The 18,116-nt window shown below is 37.7% G+C and overlaps 1 long non-coding RNA gene across 1 annotated transcript; it reads right to left on the reverse strand.

Moving 5' to 3' along the window:
- Positions 1 to 200: 200 nt before the first annotated feature.
- LOC139828899 (uncharacterized) lies at positions 201 to 10,742 on the reverse strand. Its single transcript, XR_011740957.1, has 4 exons — positions 10,524 to 10,742; positions 9,870 to 9,944; positions 5,109 to 6,411; positions 201 to 252 (listed from the first exon to the last, which is right to left on the reverse strand). It is a non-coding gene; the product is annotated as an uncharacterized lncRNA (long non-coding RNA).
- Positions 10,743 to 18,116: the final 7,374 nt, after the last annotated feature.

Consider the following 18,116-nt stretch of genomic DNA (forward strand, 5'->3'; position numbering starts at 1 on the left):
TATGCTTCATATAACTAGAAGTTATTTAGGACAATGTTGTTCTCTTAAATGGTTTCAGAAGACTAGAGATCTGATCCCTACCCATGCCTCTGCATGATTACATTATAGAAATAATTAATGTAACAGGAAGAAAACTGCTGTTCACAGCTATTGCAAAGATTCTCTGAGACATACTGTGAAACTCTAGAAGGAAATATTTACCTGTCAGAATGGCCATTTCCAAACTAAAAAACACTTCCCTTCTCACGCTGTCTGTAAAAGAAGAGTAAGAACAAATACTAAGAATTTACCCCACAAAGTGTTCACGCCTGTTAGGGCTTGTCAAAAGACTCCCGAATTAGGTTATAAATAGGTGCAAGCCCCACTTTCTGCACTTGATGTCACAGCATCCCCAGTCCCACCTCACATTTACAGCTTAGTTTGTCCATGTTGTGGAATGCAGAAACTTTCTAATTTGCCTTCTCTCAGGCATAATTATAATACAACAGGCATGAAACAGTCAAGATTATTTTGCCAGGGTTATAACAGTAGTAAGATAACAAATCCTTAGAAGTGGCTTTTCTCACTCAGGGGTATAAATGTTACAGAATGACCGAGGTTGGAAATGACCTCTGAAGGTCATCTTGTCCAATCTTGTTTTTACAACAGGTAAGAATAACTCTGTGCTCTCATCTAAGATGCTATGGAAGTTTATATATTGTCAGGTTGATATTCAGGAGACAATTTTTCTTTTTTTTTTTTTTTAAATCTAACCACAGAAATTGGGTCTTCTGAGACTCAATTCAAAGTTCCTAATTAGCTCTTTTACCTATATATCCACTTTCTGCATATTGCCATGAAATAGAAATTGGCCATGAGGGAGAAGGCTGCTGATAAAGAGTGAAAATTCAAAGACAGATTCTGACATGTGAACTAACAACTAGGCAAAAGGTGAAAACACATGATCTAGAAGAAGGCAGGGAAGGACAAAGAGCTACAGGGCCTAATGGTTGTGGACAAAGTGACACAGTGGCATGAGGACCCCTGGGCTAATGAAACTGAGGTGCAGAGTATGAAGACCAGGACAAGTGGTTGCTTCTAGAAAGTGACATTTGTATATAAGTAGCCCTTAAACGTGTTGATTTGCACATGTACGCATTGCCACTGTTCCATGAATGGGGATTTACTATCAGACCTTCATTGTTTATTTTCTCTTTCTGTTTGATAGCCTTTGTGTTTGCCTTTAAGCAAGTATTTTTGCAGCCCAGTGAGAGAGAAGCAAATGGATAAGGTTGTTAATAGGTGATCTGCACTACCATGGCAATCTGCTTGAGAGAGAGCACGGAGGTTCAGCCAACATGGCTTCATCTTGCAGCCAACTCGCTTTTAAACAGCTTGTCCAGACCCAGAAGCTTTTCCAGCAGCTTGCATGCTGCAGAAGGCTACATGATCATTCTGCGAGAGTGGGAACCTGCAGAGCCAGAGCTCTCTGTCACTTTATTAAGTAAGAGTTTTTGAGGGAGCCGTGTGAATTAATGAGGGAGTCAGCAACTTGACTAAATCACTGAAGAAGAGTCCTACAGTAGTAGTGAGTTATTGAGTTCTTGCTCCAGGGGAAACGGAACAGGAGCTATGCTGACTGTATAAAATGACCTAGACAAATTACTTGGGGATCTTTTGCAGAATGAGGAAAAAAGTGTGTGTATCCCTTTTTTCACCAGAGAGTCATCACAGAATACTGTTTGGACACTTATTTTCTCTTCATCTGAAAATCCAAGGATAAAACCAGAATATTTCAATTGCTTCTGTTCATTGTGCAGAGAGCAACAGAATTACTTAAAAAGGAAAATATTACCTTTTAAAATTGCTGCTCTGATAGGAAAATCTGATTTGCAACTGTGAAAAGTTCAAGCTGTTCTATTCTGGAAGTGGCAGGTTTGTGCTGCCAACAGAGACTGCACAAAGCCTGCCTGGAGTCTCTGACATGTAACTGGGCAAATAGAAAAATGGAGGTGCTCAAGCTTGAGTACTTAATGGTTATTAATGGAGAATCTATGGTACAGCATGTTGATTATTAATATATGTGCCTTATTCTTGCGCTGCAAATCCATAACAGTAGTTCAGTCAACACCCTAATATGCAGGAAGGCCACAGTTAGATTTGTAAAAGTGTAATATTCTTATTAATCTAAAAGAGACATCAGGAGAAATAATTGAGAAATTATGTAATACAAAAAAGACATCAGCAGAAATAATTGAGAAATTTGAGGCTACATCTTTGGAGGATTGTTTAATTACTTATACTTTCTCAAATACAAGTATTCTCATTTTTTAGGTACCTAAATACTTGTATAGGTTTGGCTCAAGATAATTAGCAGTGTGCAGACTACCCCAGAAGACAAAGTTGGGAGTGAGAAGAGTTGAGAGAAGGACCATCACAACATAAGCCGCATTCATGTAACACAAATTTGTTTTCACATTCATATAACAACCAAGCCTTCCAACTTTTCACTTAGACTGAGGCTGCATCTGTCAGTGCTGTGAAGCATGAGATGCACTGCTAGAAATATCAGCACTTTATGGAGGCGAAAAAATAGGGGCAATATTGTGTGACCTGTAATAAAATGAGAAGGCTCACTTTGCAAAATGGGGATATATACAAACTCCGATAAAGTCAGGCCCCTTTTGAGTATTTACAAGGAAGAAGCTGTTATGAGACTTTTCCTAAAATAAACAGTGCACAGACTGCAATCCCTGACACAAACATATAAATCCTTGTTTGCCAAGAACAAAATACTCTGGGGAAAAAAAAGCCTCTATTTTAAAGGATGCTCAAGAGTATTTGCTTCTTCATTGTTTCACAGAATCTCAGATTTATCTTCAATTATTACACAACTACCAGCAGCTCGAAGGGTGAATCATTGTCTCTATAAACCTAAGAAATTTGAGAATACTGCTGCATTCTCTATTCATCAGATATGGGAAGTTAGAGATCTAGCTTTAACTTACAAAAACTTCAGGGAGAACTGAAACTTTTTGTTTTGTCTGTAATATAGTCACAACTACAAGCAATTCTAGGGGAGAACTTTCCAGTAATCTTCCTAAGAGAATTAGAAAGTTTATGAAAACTGTAATCTTATGCCTCTTTATCAGTAATAAAACTGAATATAGCATTTGGGTTGTTTTCTTTGTTAATCTTTGCACATCTGATATTTCTTTCTTGTTTGTCTGATCTGCAATATGTTCCTCGCAATGTATTTGAGTGCATTCCTGTGAAAGAGATGGTTTTAACCCTATCTGGCAAATGTGGCACTGAGACACAGTGACAATTGCCTGTGTTTCACAGCAACTGCTCAGAAGGCTTGGTGTGTTGCAAGCTAAAAGAGTGTGTGGCAGGGAGCAGGGCTGGCCTGGTCTTCTAAAACTCCCAAGGAGGGTATAGCCAAGGGCAGCAGAGCCAGACAGACATCTGGGAGGACATAAAGTAATTTCAGTGACTGTTTCTACAAGAAGAGTATCATTACTATTAGTTAGCTTAGTTTAATCTCTTTGGCTCTGGTTCAAGACCCTGGTCCACAAAGCATCCAGCTGTGTTCCCGAGATAGTCCATACTTCACACTGAAAGTGGCATGTTAGTTCATCAAACTAAATAAGGTCCTGCTATATTCTCTGGTGCATTAACTTCCTTTAAACCTTATTCTGTATTAGCTGACTCATTGCAGCATACAGCTTAATCTAAAGGACATAGCTTGTGTAAATTTATAGTTAAAGTAGGATTGTGATCTCCATTTGTGTGAGGTAGCAGTACTGTTCCATAGCACAGGAGATAAAATGCAGGTTGAGGAATGTGACAGCCTTTAACACTTATTTGCCTTTTTAGACTTCCAGCAAAGTTTCAAGAAAGAAACAACAATTACCCATCACCAATCACTTTTTCCCACTGAAATGTCTTCTCTCGGAATGTATCAAATGAAAAAACAAACCAACCAACCAACCAAAACCTAATAAAACCAAAACAAGAAAACCCTCAACTCTCATTAGGGGGTTATTGTCCATACTTCTGTCTGTACCTCTATTGCTACACTAAGAAAGTGTTCCCATCTTGAGTGCTTAATCAGATAAAAGAAAAGACAGTGCTAATGACTGATTTAAACTCAAAAGCTCAGAGACATTTACATTTAGTGTCTTTACCCAAGTAGGCTTCTCTACTGAAGTGAGGTAGGTAACGCTTACATCAGCAGCAAACATGATGCCTAGCATCAACTGGATAAGTCAAGTACTAAAAGTGAGTCTAGCTTGCTTCTCTGACTTTTACTAACTATTTAATTTTACTTAATGATGCTGTCATCTATTTATTTTAATCTTCTTTTGAATGGTTGTGGTTTCTACAACAGAGATGTAACAACACACAGGGAGCTCTCTCCTTAGAATCAATTTGATCTGAGTGGAAGTGAGAAAGCTTACTGGGCCGTGATAATACTGTAACAATCTCTATTATATTATAGTTTTTTCACATGGAAATCAAGATTTGTGTGTCAGTGCTGTCACTGCATGTCACGCCTTCTTGATACAGGCCTCAAAGAATTCTCCAGCTACCTAGTCCTAGATATGAATCATGAGCAAGGGTTTACAGAGTTTGTACCCAGTTTGTTTTGCTATTACCGGTTTTCTGATTAATTCCTCATCTCCCAGTGAGTAACATGCTTGCAGGAATCAGGCAAGCAGGATGGACAAAAGGCTGCAGCTGTGTTCGGACTTATTACCTTAATAGCTGGTGTATTTCTTCATTTCTGCTCCATATGTAACCTCCAGGTGATAAATACATGAAATATCCCAAATAAGACATAATCTGAGTAATGTAAAAACAGAGGTTTCCTTTGCAGACAGTGAATGAATAGTGTCTGATTTCCATTCCAGCTCTCATGCAGACAGTCCATGTCAGGTTTATCTGACAATGCATCTGAGATAAGTTCTTCCACATCCCTTGCTGTTGTGAATTTTAGCCAAGAAAATGATATTGACAATGGATTTTGCTAAGTGCTTTTTCTTTATCTTGTCGATGCTACTGCCACATCTTCAACTTCATTGAAAACAAAAGGCAGTATAGCAAAACCAAATAATATCAGTTACCTTAATTTCCATGTGGTCTGAGCCAGGGCTTCCAGATGCTCTCAAAGGTCACACTCAACCTGCAAAGAATTTGTAGAAGTCTCGCAAATGGACTCCTTGTTTGAGACATTGCATTTAATTTAGGCATTGCACTGAAGATTAATTAACACTCCTAACCTGGTGTTTAAACATCCATTTGTGAACAAAACTTGGAAGTCCCTGCTCAAGATATTCTAAACCACAGCTCTTTATTTTACAATTGTCAATGCTGGACTCTGTTAAAAGGTAACATTTTTAGGAACGTTTGAGCAAAACACCCTCAGGTGTCTGATTTATGAAATAATGTAAAAAAATACATGTTCTGGTGTTCATTTCAATGAATGACTGCCTATTACTCTTTAAAAACCAACATTACCATGACGGTGCTCTTCAGGATTATAAAGATAAGAATCCCAGTCCAATAGCATTAGTGAGACAGTAAGGCTGATAGGTCAGGTTTTAAAGCTAAGAAGGAGTGCTTTCCCTGAATATTTATGAGAAAGAACTAGATAGAACTGATATTGGAAAGGACTCCAGTAGTGTGCAAGCCATGTGAATCAAAGTGATACTTTCCAAGACATTTTCCCTTGCATAAAATACTCACCTTTTAATCAAAACTTATAATATTCATAGTACCGTATTGAAACAGAGAAAGCAAAAGACAATGACACACACTCTTACATTTGTAACTGGGGAGAGTTGCTATTAATAGGAATAGACAACAACAAGGAAAGCATATTCAAATCAGGAATTTCATTTTTTAGCATACGCTATAATTTTATCTGAAATTTGTTTATAATCCTTATATAATCCTCAGACCAGGTGCTTGTTGAGAGCATAAATCTTGAAGGATTATCACTGCAGAAGTATTTTTGATAACCACTCTGTCTCAGAGGAAGTGGGCCCTGGCTGAGCCAATGAACTTTCAAATGGTGACAGTGTGCTGGAAGATTTTAAAATGCAAAGCCACTACCAAACCTTCGTTCACAGGTTTATCTTTATAAGGAACTCATAGTTTGGTCAAATCAAATAAGATAAAACAGGACACTGAAAATATGACAATCCACAAGCTGGTCTAGGAACTGCCTATTTGTTTTTATCATACATTAGAAAGAACCATTTTTGCTCTTTTTTTTCCACCCCCCCAGGTTCCCAGCTTAGTTTGATAACATATCAGTTCTATTGCTTCTTTCACTGGTTATCACGAAGGAATTGCATCTTTGCAGCATGAAACCAGCTCAGCTTGTTCCTCCTCAGAGCACCTGTCAAGAGGAGAGCTTTGATTCTGCAAGAGAAAAAATGGATTTCTTAGATAGACTGCTGATATCCCTCAGCCCAGCATATACAGCCTGGGGAAAACTTATAGATCCACAAAACACTGACTCAAGGGACAGAGAACAGCAGCTGAATTTCTACACAAAGCTGATACTGAGGATCATGCCCATGCTTTGTGGAGGAGTTACATTATCCTTTCAGTTGACATAGTTATTCCAATTTATTTCATATCATCTTTGAATACTGAGTTTGAATAACCCGGGTATAACCACCAGGAGCTTTTGCTCTAAGAGATTAAATATGCAATATTTTATAACCCAGTTTAAACATGTCCCATGCAAAATTCAGGATTGGTTTTCAATATGTAATTTTCTTTCAATTTTTAAACAAGTTCTTGCAATGATTTTCACTTTATTATCTGTATCTATGGAATGATGAACAAATCAAAATACAAAAATCTACAGATAATTTGCTATTTAATCATTAATCTGTTCTTGTAAAATGAAATTTTAACCAATCATGAATTTTGATGTAATGGGAGCTAGATCTGTCACCATATAATTAGATTGCTGAGTTGTCAAATAACAGAAATCCATTATCCTTACATAAACTTCAAGTTTCCAAGGCAATTTAGTCTCTCAGCTCTGAAGAGCTGGTGGTTAAATAAGTGCAGTATTCTTTCGCATTTAACATAGAAAAAACCAAAATTTAAAATGAAAGACAAAAAGAGAATTATGGAACAATAACAAAATTAAATTAAAGGAATTGATAAATTCTGGACAAAAAAAAACAAACAAAAAAACCAAACAAAAGAAAAACAACAAGTAAAAGGAATACTTGGAAGAAATCTTGATCAGTATTAGGAAATGCCACTGGTATAAAACTCTTAATCCAATGCTTTCTATCATTAATGAATGCACTCCATTAATGGAGTCTCCAGATACTTTATTTCACTTTTTGAAATCTACCCACAGCAAGGTTTAGAAATAATGTAAAAAGAAGCTTACATGAAAAAGAAATTAAAATACTAACTGATTTGGGAGGAAGGGAAATGGCCAATCCTCATTTGCTCTTCAAGGGAATCTATTGCATTGATCTAACTTTTAGAGCCAGACAAAAAGTAAAATCATACAGATTACTGATCTACAAATGGAGAGCTCATTTAGAGCTGCATTGATTTTCAGTTTGTGGAATACATTGTGATTAAAAAAATCAAACAAATAACCCCCTCCAAAATTCAATTATGCATTACTTTAATTTACTGAGGCTTTTTACTCTGTGGTAAAAAAAACCCCAAACCAAAACTTCACAAAATCAAATGCAAATAAAGCCCCCCAAAAACAACATGGGAAAAAATGTTGTATCTTTGCAACACAGGTAAAGATTCCACTTTCCCTTTTCTCATGCCAATGCAAGAGGAACTAACATCTACTTACTGGTACTCTTTCACTGTACTTTTCCAAGTTTAGAATTAGCAATCCCTCCTCAACCTTCATTTCTATCACCCTTTTCTGCTCTCTAGCTCTTCTTGCTTTGAATTTGAGATGCTTTGGAGGATGGTTGATTATTAGACAATGTTATAAGAAATACAGACACGTGGTGTGAATTTTGGGCTTGTTCTATGCAAGAACAGGAGTTGGTCTCTATGATCCTTGCAGGCCCCTTCCGACTCAGGACATTCTATGATTCTATGATATATGAAACAATTTGAGTGTGTGTTTGTATGTAAACTCAGCTGACTATACAACAGTCCCAGAAAACTACAGCTTACTGGTCTTCTTCAAATGGTGAATACTGACTTCCCTGTGGTTCAAGAGAGGTTAAGAAGGTAAGAGTGTGCATATAGAAAATTAGAGATGTAGTTAATTTGAAAGGTTTATTCGTGAAAATTTCTCTCTTTAATACCAGATCTCCTTGATGTCACTGTTCCTCGCCAAGAAGCTTGTTCATCCGTCAGGATCATTATTAATATTAATTATTATTATTTCCACCAAAGTGTGTGTCAGTCCATTAGGACACTATGAAAATCAATTTTCACAATGGTTGAATACTGTACAACTAGTAATCCAGAACCTTTAGAAAAGAGTGTCAAATATTTCTGTGTACTAAGTTTCTCCAGACCAGTCTGTATCCCAGAAGCCAGAAACTCTTAGATTGGTCATAGTAACTGTGACTTCACGTGTGGTTCTGGCATACAAATGACAATGCTCGTGAAAAAATTAGACTATTTTCCCAGATACTCTGCAGCTGGATATTTATAAACTGTGCAGATGGGGAAGGTAGAAGAATTTTCCTGTTTTGTGTAAGAACCTTGCTTATCACTGAGCTAGGAAAGGTGGAAAACAGATGGACCGTGCTGTTAGTCTTAATGGCATTCTCATATAGGTTTTTATTACCAGACCAAACCCTCACCAACATCCTATAATACTTTTGTGGAGATTCTTCCCACTCTTCCACTATACAATATCAATGAACTGTTTATTGCCCCTTGATACACCTTGTTTTGTTTTACAACAGATTTAAAAAAAAAATACTGCGTGTCTATTATCTAAAATGAGGGTGTCATCTGGTTCTGTAACAGCGTATGATATCCCTATATTCTTCCCTCTCACCCACATGTGCAATCCAGTGCTGTCTTTTCCATTTTGACTGAAGATGCCTGTTAAAATGTTGTTTTAATTGTTTGCTGTTGGGGGTACTGGTGGGTTTGGGTTTTTTGAGGGGCTGAAAGGCATGTTTTACTTTGGCTCAGACAGCTATGCCACTGCTGTGCCTCTCACTTATTCTGTTTGTGCCATTCACAATTCAGACAGCTGACACTCAAAAAAAGATCCAATGTATGAGAATTGAAGTCAGGAGGTGGCTGCGTTGTGCAGACACTGATGTGAGCACAGGTGTCAAATATCCCTGGGCCTGGCTGCTGCACATTACCTTCTGCCCCGAAAATGAAGTAATTGGCAAGCAGGACTGCAGCAGGCTGTTATTTGGCATGTAGTATCCTTCCCCTTCTATGTCATGGGCTTTCAGGCAGGCTAAGAATTATTCATGTGGCAAACATCTGGATTTACACAGCAGCTAGTAGAGTTAATCTGTTCTGGCACAGAGAAGGGACATGTGCAAAACAGAGCTAACGACCCTAAATCAGAACCTGGTGAGGGGCAGGCCAGTACCACTACACTGTCCATCCAGCTGGAAAAGTGGAATACAGGGACAGGATTACAAAGAATTACAAAGATTTGAGAGGAAGGATTATGTTGGCTGCTCAATGGCACATGGGCAGTGTCTAGCACCTTCACAGAAGCTTATGTCTAAAACCATAATTGTGTTCTGTTGCTAGGACTGATTTATCAGGAAGACAATAAAATGAAGCAAAATAAACTCCAAAACAAAATAGGAGCATTTAACAGGGCTTACAGGAAAGTAAACAAGAAGCTTACAACAATGCTAATGCATGCTATTAAAACTCACATTTGGTCCAACTCTTGGCATAGAAGAATGTATCTGTCACCATCCAGAGGCAGGAACGACAAATTGTACTCAAGCCTGTGAGAAACCATAGTTATAACTCATCTAACACAAGCAATGGATAGACCAAAAAAACTTTTAATCTAGGAATACAAGCGAGATAAAAATTGTAAGAGAAAACCTAAGAGATCACAGATTCTGCTAGGTTTTTGTGTGTTGTTGTGCATATATTTGCTCATTTAGATACACAGGAAATAGATAAGAAAATAGGTTTTCTACGAAGGTATTCAGTAAGGAAGAGGGATGGATCTCCTTGCAAGCAGCTGACACTATCCCTTTCCCCATTATACAAACCAAGTTTAGGAAGAACTTCTTACAGATACTCCCAAACATACCTCATAATCATGTTTCTTTCAGAATACAAACTGTTTCCTAGGTATTTCGTTTCCTTTTGGCCTCACTGGAGGAACAAGAGGTTGGCAAAAGGTGTTGCACAAATAAATGGAGGAACCAACACTTGGCCTTTGAAAGCCAAAATCTTATGAAAACAAGTGAGCTAACTGAAGGCACACAACTACAGGATCAGCTCTGTTTGATTTCTCAATGAATTAAATATTTGTATGTTCCTATGAGATGAAACCATGATAATAACCATACCTCAAGCAGAGAAGCACGTGATTATGTGCAGTTATCATGAATCATCCATTTTATGCTCTTCCAACCAACTCCTCTGATATTTCTGCTTCTTTTCCAAATTTTCTCTGGGGGAAACACTTCAGCCTCTGAGCAAAATGCTGATTTCTCCATGAATTACACTGATCTGAGCTGTGGAATGGTTGGCTAAGGAGATATCAAGTTCTTCTTTTACTGCTAAAATAGATGTGAGCAGCTGGAAAGCAAGAATTACAGATATGATAAAAGTGGGAGTGAGAAGTCAACACATCTTTTCCAATACCAGGTGCTGATTAGATGAAGAATGCCTCTTGAGGCTGAACAAATAACAATCTTTTCTGGTTTTTAATATCTGAAGCTGGAAGAATTTCATAGATAAAATGTAACATGTTTTGAATTACTTTCCAAGTTGCAGTAGTATCTTTGGTTGACTTCAGCTCTAAAAATATTAATATAAAATGCTGAAAGGGATAATGATACAGTGGTACTTCAATGTTTCTCGATGATGTCACAGAATGGTTTATCAATTCTATTTAATTCCTAATTGGCTCACATTATTAAATTACCAGCATTCAGGCTAGAAATTAGTTTAAATGATCAATCAATGCAAAATAAGGTCAAGATTATTAGTGACAGACTGGATAGGCAGATAAATAGATCAATAGAAAGAAATGAAGATACATCAATCAGAAGTTTAGTCTAAACAGAAAAAGTAGGTCGACCTTTTTTCTCATTCTTAATTACATACCCACTGGCTTTTTCTGTGGGGACTTGAAATCTTGAAGTCTATTTCTACACTGCATAATTATAATTCTTAGATCTGACTGATCATGTCAAATCTTAATGCAGAACAAATAGTGAAAACTGAGTTGTTGAGCCATCAAATTAGATTAGTAAAGTCATAGCATAATAGAATCCTCTACTAATTCCACCAAGTGCAGATATGGACAACACAGAAATACTTTCTAAAAAAAAAAAAAAGAAACTCCACATTAATTAAACAAATTTACAATAAATCAGTCTAGACTAGTTCATAGCCTTAAATTTGAACTGTTAGATTATGCTGAGTGTAAACTGACTGCACTTTTTTCTAATATATCCAAACCATTAATTGTTGAAAGAAACGCACAATCCTAATTTAACTAATGTTCCTAAATCGAGAATTTATTTTATTGCCTTTATTCTGTCACACCACTGAGTAGAACATGGTATAATACCTAGTAAACTTTTCACTTTCACAAAATATGTCTGATCTCATCTTAGCCACATGCAGAATACCTTATATTTTGGCCTCATTAACCAAGAATAGGCTGGATTCTTCTTAATGATCACTAGGGATCACTCAGATTTCTGCACAAACTAGGACAAGCTATTTCACTTTTCTGTGCCTTAGCTTTCCTTTCTGAAAATGGGGACGTTGACTTTTGCTCTCTTTAAATGAATTGAGGTGCTGGTGAAAAATACTGTTTAAAGAGAACAATTATTTTATTTTTTATTTTCCTATGAAAATATCACCTCAGGTTTGTTAAAACCCTGTTGATAATGTTAAAAGTTACATGCCAGTTGGTTTTAGGAAGACCCTTGATTGTACTACTGAGGTTCAAATCTCCATCTTGAGTTATGACTATTACTTCTTATAGGGTTTTCTGAAGCTGTCCTGCAAGGGATATTTGGGCACAGGGACACCTTTACATCTCTATATATGCCTGCAGGTGCACGCAAAGGTAAAGCCCAAAGCATGGACAACCTTCTAGAATTAAGCCTTCCTCCTTCCTTACCAATCCTGCCTCCTTGAACAGTTCCTGGCCACTGTGCCAGCATTTGTGTCACTAGAAGGAGACAGGCAGCAGAAAGGGTTGTATTCACTTGTGGTCTCACCATCCAGATACTGGGTGGAGAAATAAGTCCAGCCATAATGATCCAGAAGGTTAGTTTCTTGTTATAGCTACCAGATGACGTATTCTCTACACAGTGACGCTTGAGGAACATATAATCAAGCCAGTTCCTTCCAGTAGCAGAGGTTTAGACTTTATGAGCCAGGAATTTCCATGTTTTTATGAAAACTGAGCCCTCCTTCACTCTTAATCAGATATGAAACTTTTCTGCATGTACTTACCAGTAAGATTTCTGAATATATCCATTATTCCTTTTGTATTTTTGAAAGTTTTCTTTTCCTTTTCATTTTTTTCTATTATATCTCACACTCCTTAGTCCCCCACTGCTATGCAATTGCCTACAGTAGCAGTTGCTATGCATTAGTGCTGATCAAAAACATAGAGAAATGTATTGAAGGAAGAAGTTATTGAAGTCACTCCTGTTGTTTGCCCAGCCATTTTGTGCTTTCAGAAAGTTCCAAATAGTGGGGGAAAAGAAAAAGTGGAAAAAAGTAAGGAAGTATTTCAAATAATTCTTCCTGACAGTTAGTAAAAACACACAGTTCCAAATATTTCTGCACTACATTTGCAGCTCCCATTTGCCCTCTAAATCTCAAATGCTGATCTCTCTGACCAAAGTAGTTTCTTTTGTTTCTCTTCGACTTCAGTGGCTCTTGTGGTTACCTTACTCACTTTTACAGACTGCATAGTGCTTTGCATTTTAAGGCTGCAGAATTCTCCTACCTACAAAAATCAACATGTATCTGCCTTATAGCATATAAGGGCAGCACTGAATCCTTCAACAGTCTTCTGATGATGTGTATTATTTTAGGTGTCTAGTCTAGGAGTCTGAATACAGCAGAACAGATGTGATGTCTTTCTCTAGACAGACTCCTCATCAGCCTTTTCAAACTCCCACTGGAAAGTCACTGTTTATTCTCTCCTCCCCACCCACGCAGCCTTGCTGCGCCTCAGCAGCTGCCATAAAATTCTCCCCTTGATGCTAATGTATAACTCACATCTGCATTAATCAGAGTATATATGCAGAAGCAGTGAGGGGAGAAATATATAGTCTTGTGAATTTGGAAACTCCAAGAGCATCTAAAAATACATGTTATCTTTTCCTTGAATGTACTATTAAAAATAAAATAAAGCATCTCAAACACACAGGATTCAGTTCAAGGCACTCAGACATCTGAATTAAGGCGAGTTCATTTTTTTCCTTGTTTATCTGGTGGTGTTCTTGTCTTAAAAATGAACAATGGCAAGGCACTCTGGAGGATATTTCAGCCCTGACTTACTAGACTAAAAAGTGAAATAATGTATACAATCCTGATATCGAAATTTTGCTAAAATTGTCATAAATCATGCTTGTCATATGCATTTACTTTAGTAGCTGAATACTGAACTGACTTCACAACACATTGAAGGAAATTATTAATGCTTTTCCCACGGACATTTACTCAGCCATTTGAGGTGTGACAGAAAATAAATTCCTAATGTACCATACTCAAAGATATTCTGTGATTTGTCCCAAGGTACCCAGGGATTATGAACCCACGTCTTCCCCAATCTGTGCATCTGTCTGTTTCACCACTCCTGCCCAATCACAACCAATTCTATTATTACAAGAAGAAATACAATAGAAATGCAAGTTTGCAGCATCGAATTATGTCATTTATCCTCTCAAACCAAAAGAGAAGGGAAAAAAAAAAAGAAGAAAATGTAAACAGAAAATTGAGAAATGTGTTCTGGGAAACAAATGAGAGTTTTGTTTACTGAAGTTCAGAAAGGACAAAAGATGAGAATTGGAAGCAAAAGGGAATTCAATTCATCACAAGGCAAATGACCTACTGTGCTTAAGTTATATCTGTCATCTTTTAGGTGGCTTCTTTCACATAAATATAGGAGTCGTGCACATGATGATCTTCATCACTGTTCTGAAGACACTGATGTATTACAGAACTGACAAGGTCTTTCTAGGACTTAGACATGTTCGAAGTGTTTCTCCTCTGTCTGTGAATAAATCAGAGGAAAAGTTTCAGTGGAAGACAGGTGTGCCCTTCCCGAGTCCCTTTTGTGCTGCTTTCTGCGTACAAGTGATTTGTAGCCCACTCACCAGTTTGACTGAAACATGAGACAATTCCAGATACGGGCTAAAACAAATGCTTGTCATGTGGATATTTTCCATAATGAGCAATTTCCTTCTGTGTAGCTTAAAGGGAAGAAAGTCTTCAAGAAAAAGGGTGTTAAAGTAGAATAACCCAAAAGTCGCCATTCTTAACAGGCAAATTACATTTTCAATATGTTTGGAAGTCTTTGTATATTTAATTTACTATACTGCTTTACTGTCCTGAACCTACTCTGGCCCTGCAATGTGGTAAGAGATCCATCTCTTTATGAACTTTAAGAAATCTTTAGAGAGCAGTCTCCCTGTGTTTACTGCTTTCAGAACCAAACATCATGACTTCTGGCTGTTCAGAAGCTTGTATCTGGGTATATAACTCAAAAGCTGAGAGGGATACAGTCCATTAAGTTAAAAGCCTTCTGACTTTAACTTTTTTTTAATGGTATCTCATACAACTGAATGAATAAATCTTCCCCATGCACCTCTCTTCTCCCAGTGTTATGGCAATAAAGAGGGGATACTAATTCTGCTGGGCATTTGATTTCCTGCACACAAACTACTGCGTTTTAATTAATATCCAGTTTTCCTGATGTGATTTTAAGAAAACAAAATCCCAAGTCTGTCATATTTGATAGAGTCTTCCTTTGTAACAATATTCATTATTGCTCAAGTCAGTGTAAGAAACAGATAATACGTTTTGTTCTTTTGACAACATTTCATTGAGAGCACAGATGTGTAGGCCTGTGTAGACACAGGATTTAAGCAAGCAGTGTTTAAATCAAATCTCATTTTAAAAATCTTGATTGACATGGCAGTACACCACATGACTGTTCTGCAAATTATAACTTGTATCCACTAGAAGAAAAAAGTAGAAAAAGTTTGAATTTGAATTGAACAGTTTTCCTACGTCAAAGAGATTCGTTCTAGATGCCAAAAGTAGGACACCACCAACAACCCAGTAAAAATTTGAATGGAAGGTATCACTTGTGAAATCCAGAGTGCTCTTTGGATGCAGTGACTATTGAAGAGTCACTCCACCTGATCTTCCCCCAGCTGCCAGTGAACACGGCCACAATAGTTCAAGTCATTTGCTCTGAGGCAGGATCTGATGAGTTCTGGAGCATAAATACCACAGATCGCCAGATGCGTTCATAGGATCAATGAGCTTCTCTAGGCATGACAACCAAGATGCCCTGTGGTTGCAGACTGCAACCTGGGAGTAAGGTTTTTCTCAGAATGTGGCTTTGCCAGTAGGCTTCCATAACTCAGCTCAATTGGTACCAAAAATAATCTTGCAGTATAGTTTTCAGATTTTAGCCTCTGAAGACAAACAAGCAAAAGGTCACGTACAAAGTTTTAAAAAGAAGTCAGGCATCCCATATTTGAGCTTGGCCAGAAGAAACAACAAGAAAAGTTTTGTTCCCCTGGTAATTTTATCTTCCTCTTCCAGTAGAAAAGTTGGACTGTTCATGCCAGTCAACCTAGCCCTCAGCCCGAGTTTCTGGCTTTATGGATGGGATGAAGCAACAGCTGAAGTGACTTAGTTCATGACTGCTCACCCAGCTCACAGACAAACAGTCTCTGAACTTGAGGGATGTAGCTCTGACCTTTCCTTGCACTTTAAGGAAGGCAAACACCTCTGCTGTCTCCCAAGATGTCATAACATCTACCACAGCAGGTTTTGTCTCTTCTGCAAGACATCTATCTACTAAAGGATGTGAAACAGCAGCTCATTTCAAGCTTTTTGAATAAAGCTGTGGTCTGCTTTCCCCTGGAAAAAGTAAATTATGCCATTACACAGTGATTTCTTATTTGTTAGGGGCACCATTCACAGTAGAAGACTTTCACACTCGCTCTCCAGTAATTTCAATATCACATACCTTCTGCTATTCTGTCATGGCAGCCTGAATTCACAAAATAATGAATTTTAGATACGTGTGTGTGGGATGAAGGTCTTTGAGACTGGGTTCAGTTTGGTTGTTTTTTCTCTCCTCTGGTGTTGTCCATGTATTTTCCCCCACTATATTAGATGCAATTTTTAGCACACATGCCTCTTTATCCACCCTCACTTCCTCTAAAACATTTGCACCTTCCTTTCATACTGTGACAGTGTCCTGACATATGTGATTTAAGGTGACATGTCACCAGAAGTACAGCTGCAGGTGTGATGACAAAAAGACAACATCCTCCAACAGTGGCACAATTTGTATGCTTGTGGCTGGTGAGTAATGGATGGTTGACATTGTGGATTACAGAACTGAAGTGACACCATCGGAAAGATTTACTTTCATATCTTACCCATGATTCAAGGGGAAGGAACAGGATGGTGTTTTGGTGAAAGATTTTTCTTTTAAGAGTGAGTTTCTCTTCAAGTTTCATGCTTGTTCACTGGGTTCATCACCACAGCTGCTTTCTTTGAGAAAGAAAAGGCAATCTAGATGGTCCCAAATCACTTCTCGAACTCATTATTACAGCTCACACTGACTGTCAAGCTACCACACCTAAGAACAAGTGTATTTTCATCTCATCCATAGTAAGTGTAATTATTCTTGGTCTAGAGCAAACAATGGTACTCTTAAGGAATAAAACACAATCTAGTCCTCTTAAGCCTCCTTTCACTGCAAAGCTAAATTCAGTTGCTTGAATTTCCTGAAGGTAAAGTGCATATGCACAGAGAGTAAGGGAGGCTCAGCTGCTGTGCACTTAGCTGACTGGCAGTTGGAGCTTCTAGAATAATTTTAGGTCCAGATTCTACCTATGTCACTCGGATAAACACATCTCTGATAAACCTAAGGTATGCATTACTCCTATTTAGTAACTCTCCACGATGATTATTTTTAATTTTTACTTCTAACAAACAGAAGGTGATATTTTTAGGTGATTTTTTTTTTTTCTGTTTAAAGTTTAAAAAGTCCAGGAAGTTCTACAGTTCTTCAGAGCCAGACTCAAAGTCTAGAAATACAATTTCCCTCAAAATTTAAATACAGTGCCTGAATTTAAATCTTCTTTGTGCTCAAACCTGACAGTGACTAAAATCATGCTGGCAGACCCTCAGTTTTGGATTCAGACAGAACAGCTGAAGCTGTCTCTGGGCAGGCTGCAGGATATCTCTCTGTGTTGCTCCTAAGAGCCCATTTCACTCTCAGTCAAATCTGGTGCAGAACTAAGGTCTGTGTGAAGTTTTGCACAAAGGAGAAAGCAGTGCAGTAGCTAAATCAGAGCCTCTTCCTGCTTCTGCCAGTTCTCACTCAACATTAATACTTCCCAAGCCCAGAAATTTCCCTGACATTTACAGTATTTAACATGTGTCCGTGACAGTAAATTTAGCTAATAGTGGGGAGAGCAATTCTTGCACATTGTAACTTGTGCACTAGGTTTGAGAGATTTTCCTACATCACAGCTGTTCCCAAAACAAGATTGAAAAATCAACCCAATTACATCATAAACCTGCAGTGAGGCAAAACCAAGGGATATGCCTAATTAAAGACTTTAACATGCACCATTGCCCCATGTCAATCATTAATGCCTTAATAACCAGTCATCTTCTTCCAGCTGACATTAAAGAAGTGATTATAC

This window comes from Patagioenas fasciata, chromosome 11 (assembly GCF_037038585.1).
Source record: "Patagioenas fasciata isolate bPatFas1 chromosome 11, bPatFas1.hap1, whole genome shotgun sequence".
NCBI classification, from domain to species: domain Eukaryota; kingdom Metazoa; phylum Chordata; class Aves; order Columbiformes; family Columbidae; genus Patagioenas; species Patagioenas fasciata.